At 43.3% G+C, this 14,237-nt stretch overlaps 1 protein-coding gene and 1 long non-coding RNA gene across 2 annotated transcripts in view; one reads left to right on the top strand and one right to left on the bottom strand.

Moving 5' to 3' along the window:
- Positions 1-14,237, top strand: part of LOC120531884 (nuclear factor erythroid 2-related factor 2-like) — a 64,817-nt gene that overhangs the window by 29,332 nt on the left and 21,248 nt on the right. The window lies entirely within an intron of this gene.
- LOC120531885 lies at positions 174-6,742 on the bottom strand. The gene is made up of 3 exons (XR_005634177.1): positions 6,655-6,742; positions 6,357-6,489; positions 174-377 (listed from the first exon to the last, which is right to left on the bottom strand). It is a non-coding gene; the product is annotated as an uncharacterized LOC120531885 (long non-coding RNA).

Here is a 14,237-nt window from a genome sequence, read left to right as displayed (position 1 = left end):
GCGAGATGCACGTCTGACCGAGAACAATCTACTGTACAGGGAGAGACTGAACACGTGCGGAAATCATCGGCACGTACGAACCGGAAGGGAAACTGGCTTGTTCGTCACCCGAGTGTGTGGTTGTGAACAGATAATCGGGCATAACCCGATTTGTACGTGTTCCGAGACGTTCATGACCCGAGGTTCCACTGTACATATGGGGCAGACACACACACAGACATGCGTGTTCAGTTTAAACCCTTTAATGACAACAAGTCCTCATGCACTCACAGACAGGTCAGCACTGAGTTGGCTTTAAAAGGCAGCTGGGTCGATTATTGCTGAGCACAGCGTCCACTGGGGGTCTGGGAGATTCCTTGGGGTTGACCATCTTAGCGCTGTGGAGGAAACAGACAGAAATGTCTCATCTCATGATCCGGTGTGCTCAGTCCTAGTGGGTCATTAACACCATTGACATCAAAAAACAAGCACACACACACACACACACACATTTAATCAAGTGCATGGGCACACACAGACCCAATTTAATGACCCATAGGGTTTTGGTAGTCAGAGCCAGCATTGGGCATACAGTATATGTACAGATACACACTCACAGATACACATGCCTACATGTGAGCACAACGGCTAAGAGACCGCTCACACACACACACACACCCCTACACACACACGCTCAATCCTGTATAACGTCTCATTGTGCTAACTCCATTTTGCTCAGTCAGCCTCCGTTGCCCTGTGGTCTTTTCAATCATCAACAGAGGAGTACAGTTTCCATTAATTTTTAAACAAGACAACAGAATGTCATGAGATGTGATGAACCCGATGCCTAAGTGCAACTGAGGGGACCCAGCGAAGATGAAACGTAACGTTTTCAGGTTACCTCCGTGTTAACTGCCACCATGGAGGCTCCTCATCAACAAATTGAGGTCATCAGGGTGGCAGTGAAGGGTTACACGAACAAAACACGACAGCATGACTTCACCAAAAAGAATACATCTGGGAAACCGGGTGTCGGTTATCAATCAGGAATCAATCAAGAATTGGGTAAAGGTGTCACTATAATGTGCGCTATAAAATACACACCTGCATCGAACACTCGTCCATCTTCAATTCAGGGTCATGAGGACCCGCTTCATGCCATATACAGAAGTAAAAATGACCAAGTCTGTCTATATATGATACAGTGCCTTATCCAGCTATTATATAGTGCCTTTCACATCTATCTATCTATCTATCTATCTATCTATCTATCTATCTATCTATCTATCATTATATAGTGCCTTTCATATCTATCTATCTATCTATCTATCTATCTATCTATCTATCTATCTATCTATCTATCTATCTATTTTATATAGCGCTTTACACATCTTTGTATTTTTATAGTACTTTTCCTACCTGTCCATTTATGTCTTTTATTTGTGGGTTTGGCTTTTCATTTACAATCTCAGACCTGAAATCAATTTGAACATAATATAGTAATACACCTTTATTATCTCATTCATAGTATATAGCGCCTTTCATAACACAGTAGCATGAAGCACAAGGCACCATCAAACGAGGCACACAGCAGATTTCTTTGGCCACAGATGCCAGCCAATCAGATTTTCCTTTCCCGTGTGCTCGTCTCTGCCTGTTAATATGCAGTTGTGTCCAGGATGAGTGAGCGCTCCCTTGTGGCAGAACGTAACACGTGGAGTTCTTGCATCACCTTCTCTCATCTATTTTGACGTTTATTATTTTTTTTTTCCTTTTCTACCTGGTATGCAGAATGAACTGAAAGGAAGTTTATGGTGAAAGAGTGAAGCCGGCCTTGGCCTGTGCTGCTGTTATGTGACCTGTTGTTGCTTCAAAACAGCTCGGCACAAAGTGTGTGCTCTTCTTAGCTAATTATTAGTAGGCTTGTCACAACTGGCAGAACAGGTCGAGGCAGCTGTGCCAACCTAGGTAATCAGGAGCTGCAGATCTCCTGACTGTCTGATTAATTACATTCATAAATACACAAAGGACCTTTTTAACTTACACTACCGGAGGTGTGGGTGCCGCTACTGTCCGTTGAGAGCTTAAGCCATTGGGTTAGCTTTGTAAAGAGGGAGTCGTGTACTGGACTCTGGGCTTCACTCAAGACCTGCTACGCTCAGTCATATCAGGAGAATTCTCTTATCTCTGTCATTTGTTATAGTATTGATCTTATTTTATATATTGTAATACAGTACTAAGTAAAACAGTGCCTACTTCTCCATAGACAATGAGTCCAACGTTCAAATCCAGTGCCCGGTCTTTGTCTATGAAGTCTCAACTTTCCCCCTGTGTTTCTGTGAGTCTTGATCTAGGTATGCCAGTCTTCCTCCCACATACTAAAGACTCATACATTATGGCAATTGGCGATTCCTGTGTGTGTGTGTGTGAGTGTGAGTGTGCCCAGTGATGGACTGGCATCTTATCCAGGTTTGGGTCTTGAATTGAGCCTGACACTGCTTCCCTGTGACCTTTAATTAAGAATGCTATATTATATAATACACTATTATAATTTATACTTAATGTAAAATTAGATAGATAGATAGATAGATAGATAGATAGATAGACGTGAAAGGCACTATATAATGATAGATAGATAGATAGACGTGAAAGGCACTATATAATGATAGATAGATAGATAGATAGATAGATAGATGTGAAAGGCACTATATAGTAGATAGGTAGAAAGATAGATATGAAAGGCACTATATAATAGATAGATATATAGATATGAAAGGCACTATATAATAGATAGATGGATCAAGTTCATGAGGATGCCTGCCATGCAGTGTTTTCTGGCTCCATGCTGGTGTTTTCAGTTGTTTGGCTGCATTTAATTAATATAAATATTTGTAATGCAAATGCAATACACATTATTACTACAAATGCTTCTGATGCGCCATCTGTTGGAATGATAAATGCAATGCACAAGTCTCTATTATATGCCATTTGATATGGGATTTCTAAAAACTGCGTTAATGTGTGGGATGTGCCATCTGTTAGAATGACAAATGAAACATATTTTATTAATATAAATGTTTGTAGTGCAAATGCAATACAAATTATTACTACAAATGTTTCTGATGCACCATCTGTTGGAATGACAAATGCAATGCATTTTATTACTACAAATGTTTGCGATGCTCCATCTGTTGGAATGACGAAGACATAGCAACTGGATAGACACACAGATAGATACATAGGCACACAGACACTTATCCTTTCACAGAGGTGGGTTATTATGGTGTGCAGTACCGCTTACAATCAGCAGATGTTTGTACCTAATAGTAAGTTCTCCTCATGGCAGGCTCAGGTATTTAAAATGAACTTATCTTCTGTTTAGTGGCTGTGTCGAGATGTTTGGTTTGTGAAGGTGAGACCGTTATCGGCCCACGCTGTCCTCACCTGCTGTTCCCTTTTTAATGAACTCTTGAAGACTTGACATTTCTCCCATGATTAAGCAGGATATCTCCATGTGTGTACTGAGTTGCTCCTGCGCCATTCTCAGCTTCATCACCAGCTACCATCTGAATGCCCAAGAGCTCAAAGACATTGGTGATGGTCCTGTAAAGTCAAGCTCTAAATGAATGAAAGTTAAAATGGTCAAGTAAGTATGTAGGTGGTGGGCAAACCAGATGCCCAGCGAGAGAATGGGTGCCCGCTGTGATGTCCCACCTTTCTCATTAATCAAAACTAAGACAAGATGTCCTGGCAGCAGTTGTCCAAATACTTGCTGGTCCACCACAGCTTGGTGACCGCTGCCCCAACCCCCACCACACGTCTGCTACTTCCATGGTGGGCTGGGGTTGGTGGCACAAACAACAATGTTTATCTCATCCTTTCCCAATTTGTGGGATACGCCAGACATGACCATTCCTCTGAGAGCGATAATTGGTGTGCGGCTCAAACCGCGTTTGGCCAAATGGTGATTATCCGCTGATGTCATGTTGTTTATTGAAAGTGGGGGTGTGTGTGTGTGTGGCGGGGGGCACCGTAGCTCCTACAGGAGAGAAATGAAGCCCTGAAAGCGTTCAGAAGAGTGGTAGGACTTAACCCTAACCCTACCGGCACTACTCCTTGTTGTGCCATCTGTTTCAGCATTACTGTCATCCAGTCATCCATGCATTAGGACTGCAGGGTGGCAGAGCCTGTCTGCGCAGCATTAGGAAACAAGCAGGATCCAGCTAACCCAGTGTCATCAATTCTTAAAAACACTTCATCCAAGTCAGAGTTGGGGTGGAGAGCGCGGCGCTGACCCTGAACCTTGGACAAAATGAATTAATAAGAGCAAAATTTTTTAAAAAGGGAAACCGGAGAGATCACGGTATAAGACAATTAAAAAAAAAAACAGCCAAATAATTTGGAAACTACAGCAAGAGACCACAAAACACATTTGAAAGGTGAAAAGAGAAACTGAAAATGAATTGCTAATGAAGCCAAGACAAAAAGCATGTAGTGAAAAGACGATAAAAGAGAATTTAAGAAATCGGTGAAAATGAGAAGGAAACGGCAAATGAACGGAACAAAAAATTTCAATTAAGTGTTTATAAAGGACCCTGCAGTGGGCTGGCGCCCTGCCCGGGGGTTTGTTTCCTACCTTGTGCCCTGTGTTGGCTGGGATTGGCTCCAGCAGACCCCCGTGACCCTGTAGTTAGTATACAGCGGGTTGGATAATGGATGGATGGATGGATGGATGGATGGATGGATGTTTATAAAGGAACAAAGCAGATGTTTGGACCTAACAAATAGTAAGTTCTCCTCATTGCAATCTCAGGTATTTAAGATGAACGTATCTTCCGTTTTAGTGGCCGTGGTGGGGCGTTTGGTTTGTGTATTTATCGATAGCGCCTGATGACCCCGACTCTCTTGATTCACTGACCCCAATGTCTTACTTGTGTTTCTGAGTGGTGATTGGCAAAAATGGATATAAGGAGGGTATTCGAAATAAACTGGCACCCTGCCCAGGGATTTGTTCCTGCTGTGCACCCTGTGCTGGCTGGGATTGGCTCCAGCAGACCCCCGTGACCCTGTGTTAGGATATAGCTGGTTGGAGAATGACTGACTGACTAGAAATAAACTTGATCCATTAGGCTTAAAAGTCAAGGCGGAGGTAATGAATTTAGGGGTAACGATTGACTCGGACCTTGAATTTTAAATCACATATTAATCAGATTACCAGGACAGCATTTTTTCACTTAAGAAATACAGCAAATATTAGACCTTGCAAGATGCTGAGAAATGAGTTCACGCTTTTGTTTTCAGTCGGCTAGATTACTGTAACGCACTCCTCTCAGGACCACCCAAAAAAGACATCAATCAATTACAAGTGAAGAATGGAGCTGCTAGAATCCTAACTAGGAAAAGAAAATCCGAGCACACCACACCAGCCTTAGCGTCACTACACTGGTTACCTGTGCCATTTAAAATAGACTTTAAAATACTGCTGATGGTTTAAAAAGCCTTCAATCATCTGCTCCATCTTATATCTCTGAATGCCTCTCACCTTACACTCCAAATCGTAACCTTAGATCTTCAAATGAGGGTCTGCTTAGAATTCCAAGAGTTAAACTTAACAGAAGTGGTGAGGCGGCCTTCTGCTGTTATGCACCTCAAATCTGGAATCGCAGACTGATAGAAATTCACCAGATTAATACGGTAGAGCCCTTAAAAAAACTGATAAAAACTCATTAAAGTAACATGGCTTTTTCATACCTTCATTTTAGTGTAACCCTGATATTCTGTATATGCATTGAATTATCATTTCCATCATGGCTCCACAATCCATACTAACCCCTACTTTCCCTGCTGTTCTGCTTCTTCTGCTTCTGTCGTGGATTATTACATAGGCAGAGCCACTGCTGATTTTCAAATGATCTGCCCCGTCATTTCCTGTCACTCGTCTATGCGACAGAATCATTTCACCTGCATGTTCAATGTTGTCATCAGTCGTGAACGTGGAAGGGCGTCCGGCTTCTTCTTCATGGCTGACTCTTGTGTGACCATCCTTGAACTTCTCTATCCATTCATAGACACTTCCTCATGACAAAACACTTTCTCCATACTGTGCACAAAGTCTTCGATAAATATCGGCACCAAGTAACACACCCTCAGACCCCAAAAAACGAATCACTGCACGTTGCTCTTCTTTCTTGCAAATCCCTAGTGGGGCAGCCATTGTTACTCTCACTACAGTTACAAAAGATCTGACGTAAGACGTTCACATCTATACACCAGTGACTGGGGAGACAGGGACCTCGGTAAGGAAAGAAAGCGCAGATAAGGCAGTGCTGCTGACAGAAGGTTTAATATAATGGGAGTGCGCATAATGTCTGACTCACCCTCGTAGTCAGAAAACCTGTTGTCAGAGACTCGCCCTCCCAGTTCTTGTCAGGTTTGCCAGGTTCCTCTCGGGACTGAGAGCGGGTGCTGCTGCTAACTGGCTCCACCCCTTCTGTAAGGATCTGAGGGGACCTGCAAAAGTGGAGCTCAAGTTGGTTAACAGGCAGCAGACAAAGAATACAGAGAAGAGGAGAGAGGGGATACCAGTGGAGTCCCTCGGGGGTCTGTCCGCAGACCCCTTTTTTTTTCCTGATTTATATTTATGACACAGATTCCAATATACAGTAGTTAGAAAACCTGTTGTCAGAGGCTCGTTCTGCCAGTTCTTGCCAGGTATGCCAGGTTCTACTTGGGACCAAGAGTGGGTGCTGACGCTAACAGTCTTGTGAGGGCAACTGGCTCTGCCCCTTCTGTAAACACCTGCAAAAGCAGAGATCAAGTTGGTTAATTGGCAGGAGACGAAGAGTGCAGACAAGAGGAGAATGGGGGGCATCAGCGGAGTCCCTCAGGGGTTAGAACATTAGAACATTAGAACCCTCTGGACGAGAACAGGCCATTCGGCCCCACAAAGCTCGCTAGTCATATCCACTTATTTCTTCAACATCAAGTTGAGTTTTGAAAGTCCCTAAAGTCTTACTGTCTACTACACTACTTATTCCAAGTGTCTATCGTTCTTTGTGTAAAGAAAAACTTCTTAACGTTTGTGCGAAATTTCCCCTTAACAAGTTTCCAACTGTGTGCCCGTGTTCTTGATGAACTCATTTTGAAGTCTCTGTGTCGATCCACTGGACTAATTCCCTTCATAATTTTAAACACTTCAGTCAGGTCTCCTCTTAATCTTCAGCTCTTTGAATCTTTCCTCATAACTGATCCCCTGTAGCCCCTCAATCAGCCTCATTGCTCTTCTCTGGTGTTCTATCCAGTAATATGAAGCTGATGATGAACAAAACATTCAATCGTAGACACCGAGGCCAGAAACTGAGTTGATCTGAACTGCAGCCTTTTACTGAACTCAAAAACCTGTACAAAGATGTTCTTCAAAGCCACTGCAGCTCCATCTGCTGCTTAGGAATACTGACAGACATTATTACATTCATCTCAATGCATAACAGCTGGACTTTCTCTAGTGCTGTTATGTCCTTTTTGTAGTCTGGAGACCAAAACTGCACACAGGACTCCAGATGAGGCCTCACCAGTGTGTTATAAAGCTTGAGCAGAACCTCCTGTGACTTGTACTCCACACATCAAGGCGCTATATAACCTGACATTCTGTTAGCCATCTTAATGGCTTCTGAACACTGTCAGGAATTTGATAGCTTAGAGTCCACTACGACTCTGAAATCCTTCTCATAAGGTAGATTCTCGAGTAGAATTCCCATTGTGTATTCAGACCTCACATTTTTAGAAGAGCGCAGATTCCCCTTTTCGTTCAGCTTTATTTATTTTTTTCCTTCCTCCCCCTTCCCCTAATAATATCGTTTACCTGAGCATTTCATCTTATGTTGTGCAAATCGGCCATCCGTTTCTGCTTTGTATACGTGTCGGATGGGCCCTAAAGAAGGAAAGGTCATCTTTCCTGTGTCTAACAGACGCGTTCCTAAAGAGGAAGTTGTCCTCGGCCAGCTTACTGCACCCTGTCCTATAACGGACGCCTGTATGAATATAGCAAAACAGCTTTCTCAGCTTTTAACCCTTAGTAGCTTGCAAGCAGTTCATTTTTCTTTCACACGGTCATCCAAAACTTCCATCTGATCCTGTTGGTTAGAAGGCTGTCTCTGTGATTGGGGTGGTGGGGGTCACCTAGTGATGGGTCGTTCTTGAACAATTCGTTCATTTTGAACAAATCTTTAATGTGACTCGGGAAGAACGAGTCGTCTCGTGGGAGTGATTCGTTCAGTCGCGCATGTGCATTTGCGCAACTTCCTATAGTTTCTGTATTAGAATTATTGATTCACCTGTTTCGAGTCTTTGGGTTTTTTGAGTCGTTCGTTCATCACGTGACAGCCCCATAAGCTTAACCAACTCAGTCTGAGCTGGAAACAGAATTGATTAGTTCATCTCTCGAGTCTTCGGGTTCGAGTCGTTCGTTCATCACGTGACAGCCCCATAAGCTTAACCTAGTATGCAGTCTGAGCCGGAAAGAGAATTGAATGAAATGACTCGAAAAAAGATTTGTTCATTTTGCTGAACGAGACTCAAGTCGGTAAAATGATCCGAACTTCCCATCACTACCCTACAGTGACCCTGCAGAGGTGGGTAGAGTAGCCAAAAATGGTATCCTTCAATAAGGGCGCATAAGTAAAGGCGAGCTTCAAAAGGGCGACCTCAATTGGGCGCAGTGAATAAAGGCAAACGCAACAAAATTATTACAGAAAATGTATTAGATAAAGGCAATGATTGAACGTATAAAATTATCTATGAACGCCTTTATTCGCCGTGCTCAATTGAAGTCGCCCTTTTGAAGCTCGCCTTTTTGTGCACGCCCTTATTGAATAAAGCCGCCAAAAAATGTACTCAAGTAAGAGTAGCGTTACTTCAAAATAATATTACTCATCCATCATCCAACCCCCTATATCCGAACTATAGGGTCACGGGAGCCAATCCCAGCCAACAAAGGGCACAAGGCAGGAAACAAACCCCGGGGAGGGCGCCAGCCCACCACAGGGCACACACCAAGGACAATTTAGGATCGCCAATGCACCTAACCTGCATGTCTTTGGACTGTGGGAGGAAACCCACGCAGACACGGGGAGAACATGCAAACTCCACACAAGGAGGACCCGGGAAGTGAACCCAAGTCTCCTAACTGCAAGGCAGCAGCGCCACCGTGCCACCCTAATATTACTCAAGTAGAAGTAAAAAGTAGTCATCCAAAAAATGACTGAAGTAAGAGTAAAAAAGTATTTGGTGAAAAGACTACTCAAGTACTGAGTAACTGTGTGATCATAATAAATGATTTATTTTTTAGAAATGTTGGAATAATACAGACAAAAATATAAAATAATGTGCAAATTCTATTTCCAAATAATAAAATAAAAAATGAGTAAAAATAAATAACATCTTTACAAAATAACGATGCACAAATAACACAAAGTTCCAAATCCCAGTTTTTCACAACAAAGCTTTTGAAGCCGATACCTCCAGCAGGTGACATGTCTGTTTGAACAGTGCAGACTACTCACAGTGACGAGATCTCCTGTACACTGACGGTATAATACGGCGTATTCACTTTGTGGTGTAGCGGGTCCATGGCTTCAAAAACAACAAAATGCCAGCTTCAAATCCATAAAGCCGTGTCGCTCTCCTTGGGCGCAATTGCACGAACGCGGGGAGTTAATGAGGTAGTTGGAGCGAATTCATTCTGAATTGCTTCATTGGCTTCCTGCGGCGTGTAATTAAGGCCCATGGAGACGGGAGTGTATATATATATATATATATATATATATATATATATATATATATATATATATATATATAAACTGCTCAAAAAATTAAAGGAACACTTTGAAAACACATCAGATCTCAATGGGAAAAAGAAATCCTCCTGGATATCTATACTGATATAGACTGGGTAATGTGTTAGGAATGAAAGGATGCCACATCGTTTGATGGAAATGAAAATGATCAACCTACAGAGCCCTGAATTCAAAGGCCCCAAAAATCAGAGTGAAGAAATGATGTGGCAGGCTAGTCCATTTTGCCAAAATTTAATTGCAGCAACTCAAATTATACGCAGCACTTTGTATGGCCCCTGTGTTCTTGTATACATGCCTGACAACATCGGTGCATGCTTCTAATGAGATGACAGATGGTGTTGTGGGGATCTCCTCCCAGATCTGGACCAGGGCATCACTGAGCTCCTGGACAGTCTGAGGTGCAACCTGGTGGCATTGGATGGACCAAAACATAATGTCCCAGAGGTGTTCTATTGGATTTAGGTCAGGAAAGTGTGGTGGCCAGTCAATGGTATCAATTCCTTCATCCTCCAGGAACTGCCTGCATACTCTCACCACATGAGGCCAGGAATTGTCGTGCACCAGGAGCCACTGTACCAGCATAGGGTCTGACAATGGGTCCAAGGATTTCATCCTGATACCTAATGGCAGCCAAGGTGCCTTTGTCAAGCCTGTAGCGGTCTGTGTGACCCTCCATGGATATGCCTCCCCAGACAATCATTAACCCACCACCAAACTGCTCATGCTGAATGATGTTACAGGCAGCATAATGTTCTCCATGGCTTCTCCAGACCCTTTCACTTCTGTCACGTGCTCAGGGTGAACCTGCTCTCATCTGTAAAAGCACAGGGCACCAGTGGTGCATCTGCCAATTCTGGTATTCTATGGCGAATGCCAATCGAGCTGCATGCTGCTGGGCAGTGAGCTCAGGGCCCATTAGAGGACATGGGGCCCTTGGGTCACCCTCATGAAGTCTTTCTGGTTGTTTGGTCAGAGACATTCACACCAGTGGCCTGCTGGAGGTCATTTTGTAGGGCTCTGGCAGTGCTCATCCTGTTCCTCCTTGCCCAAAGGAGCAGATACTGGTCCTGCTGATGGGTTATGGACCTTCTATGGCCCTCTCCAGCTCTCCTAGAGTAACTGCTTGTCTCCTAGAATCTCCTCCATGCCCTTGAGACTGTGCAGGGAGACACAGCAAACCTTCTGGCAATGACACGTATTGATGTGCCATCCTGGAGAAGTTGGACTACCTGTGCAACCTCTGTAGGGTCCAGGTATTCCTTCATGCTACCAGTAGTGACACTGACTGTAGCCAAATGCAAAACTAGTGAAGAAACAGTCAGAAAAGATGAGGAGGGAAAAATGTCAGTGGCCTCCACCTGTTAAACCATTCCTGTTTTGGGGTCATCTCATTGTTGCCCCTCTAGTGCATCTGTTGTTAATTTCATTAACACCACAGCAGCTGAAACTGATTAACAACCCCTCTGCTACTTAACTGACCAGATTAATATCCCATAAGTTTCATTGACTTTATGCTATACTCTGATTAAAAGTGTTCCTTTAATTCTTTTGAGCAGTATATATATATATATATATATATATATATATATATATATATATATATATATATATATATATATATATATAAATACACATATAAACATATATATATAAATATATATATACAGGTCAGCACAAAAAAAGAAAGGAGAATCAAAGAAAATGAGAAAAGATATGAAAGGCAGGCTTGGGAACGACGATCTGGCCACTTGGAGAGAGGAAGCGGTGCGAGCTGGGGTCTCGTGAAAAAGCATTGGCTGTGGCGCTCTAGGAGCTAGTTTGCCCCACTGAACATTCGGGTGGAGTGTGGCGAGCAAGGCAGGTGCCCTCCCCAGTCTTCCAAGGTGCGACAACATGAGTGCGAAGGAAGAAGGGAGGAGAGCCAACCTCGGACGGTTCTGGCCGTGATGCCTGGAGGCAGCCAAGATGGAGGTCGGCCGAAAGGAGTTTGTGGCTGCTGTGTCTCCGCCGGCTATGCAAGCAATGGGTGAGCCAGCAGAATGAGTAGGAGGTGGGCTGGGATCAGGAGGAGTTAGTCTGCATTTTAACCTCAGATTTTTAACGGATTTATTTATTGATTTTTATGGATTTATATATGTACTGTTTTTTAGAACACTGCACCATTGACGCTTTTGTTTTGAATGGTTTTTAATAAAAGCACTTGAGCACTTTTTCCACCATCCTCTGGCCTCATCAGTGAATTATCCTGAAATGTCAGCTCATCTCGGTCATAACTATCGACGGTGTGGGTTCAGCAGAGTTCAGAGTCTGTAGGGGACCAGCATCGTCACACACTTTCCCTCCAAATAGCATGGCTGATAGAAAATAACATTAGAACAAGGCAGCTTGTGCACGTACAACAAGTCTCACTCTACCTGGACTGTCTGTGTCTGTACATGTTTGGTTAACACGAGCTTGTTCTTCACTCAGTGAAGTGATGGTTACGCTTTAGCAGGAGTTGGCTCTCAAGGTTCCTGCAGCGAAGCTGTGACCGTTTAGCACTGAACAGGAGCCCCGCATGACTAAAAAGTCTCTCGCAGGCTGCAGACGCAGGAAGTTTGTGTGTGGCCGTGTGACTGCATGGCTACGTCTGATTAGTGAAACGGAGTCATGTGATTATTGTTGCTACGTCTGATTGGTGAAATAGTCATGCAGTAGATCCACTGGAGGCTTCTCTCTGGAAAATATATAGCGTATCAAATGGAAAAAAAGTAACAAGTCCAGTGTTGCCCAATGCAGCGGAGTAAGAGTAGCGTTTCTTCTTCACAAATGTATTCAAGTAAAAGTAAAAAGTATGGTGCAGTAAAACAACTCTTAGAAGTACAATTTTTAAAAAGTTACTCAAGTAAATGTAACTCGTTACTACCCACCTCTGGTCACCTGAAATACTGAAGAGATAATTCTGCATTAAGAATATGGCCACTGCATTTTGCTTGATGCGCCTTTCTGTATTTTATGTATGCCTCATTTGGACCCATGATCTCATGGTGTGTTTTGATTGGACAGTTCAGCTCTTAGCACTTAGACCTCGTTGTCAGTCAACCAATGAAATGAGGAGTTCCTAGCAGTTCTTTGTTTTGCGATAGCATCACCCGGTGACCAACCAATGCAATGTTTGCCGATGCCACCACCAGGTGGCAGCACCTATAAATACTGTGGCTAAACTATCAATCATGTGATCGTAATCCTGAAGCTTCCCTGAGACGATTCTTGAGGTCTGTCATGGGTGCCATCTGTAAATATGTCTTTTATAATGGCAGCATTCCTGCAGCTAAGATACGCACTGCCCACGTGGTTTTCTCTTTTGAACAGTTGTCAAGTTGTATATACAGGCAGGCAGACTACCCAGCAGGTGGCACTGCATTCTGCAATTTGACTTGCCTGCTTTTATTCCGTAACATTTAGATGAGGAATCCAAAGTAAGGCGTGGTGTGCTGGGGTTTTATACTTTTCATTTATTGATTTATTGATTTATTTATTGTTTGCATTGTGTGTTACATGGCACTGGACTCAGTCCAACACCGCAAAGGGTTAACAAGGGAGCGCGATGTGGGTGTCTTGCGTGCCGATCGGGAGTCGGATCACTTCCCAGCAAGGAAATTACAGCCTGACAGTCAGGGGTGGTGACGGGAAAGGCCGGGACTGTGTAATTATTGAGCCAAAATGACAACACTTGGCATGTTCTGCTTGGCAGATAATTACACCCCAGTAATACCCGCCACCGGCATGTCCTGGGGGGGGCACAGGTTTATAATGCAGTCAATATGCAAAAGAAAGAGCAGCCAGCATCTCTTTGACTGAATACTAAAGGACAGGGGTGACATTTGACATTGGGCACTTCAGCCAATATACACGACGAGTGAAGGTCATGGCTACGACAGAAATGAATGTTATCTCCGATGCCACTCATGCCATCATTGTGTATGTGTGTGTGTGGGGGGGTGCTGACGGTGATTGTGACTGCAGCAGGCATAAGGCAGGAATTCACAATGAACAAGGCCATGTTGCAGAGCAGTGGTCTCAAACTCTGGCTCTGGTGGGCCGTATTGGCTGCAGGTTTTCATTCTAACCCTTTTCTTAATTGGTGACCAGTTTTTGCTGCTCATTAACTCCTTTCCCTTTCATTTTAATTGACTCATTTTTTAATGCAGTGGTGTGAAAAACTATTTGCCCCCTTCCTGATTTCTTATTCTTTTGCATGTTTGTCACACAAAATGTTTCTGATCATCAAACACATTTAACCATTAGTCAAATATAAGACATGTAAACACAAAATGCAGTTTTTAAATGATGGTTTTTATTATTTAGGGAGAAAAAATCCAAACCTACATGGCCCTGTGTGAAAAAGTAATTGCCCCTGAACCT

The sequence above is a fragment of the Polypterus senegalus genome, chromosome 6, assembly GCF_016835505.1.
Source record: "Polypterus senegalus isolate Bchr_013 chromosome 6, ASM1683550v1, whole genome shotgun sequence".
In the NCBI taxonomy this organism is placed as follows: Eukaryota; Metazoa; Chordata; class Cladistia; order Polypteriformes; family Polypteridae; genus Polypterus; species Polypterus senegalus.
Note: the sequence above shows the minus strand (reverse complement) of the source record. Positions and strands in the feature narration are given on the sequence as shown.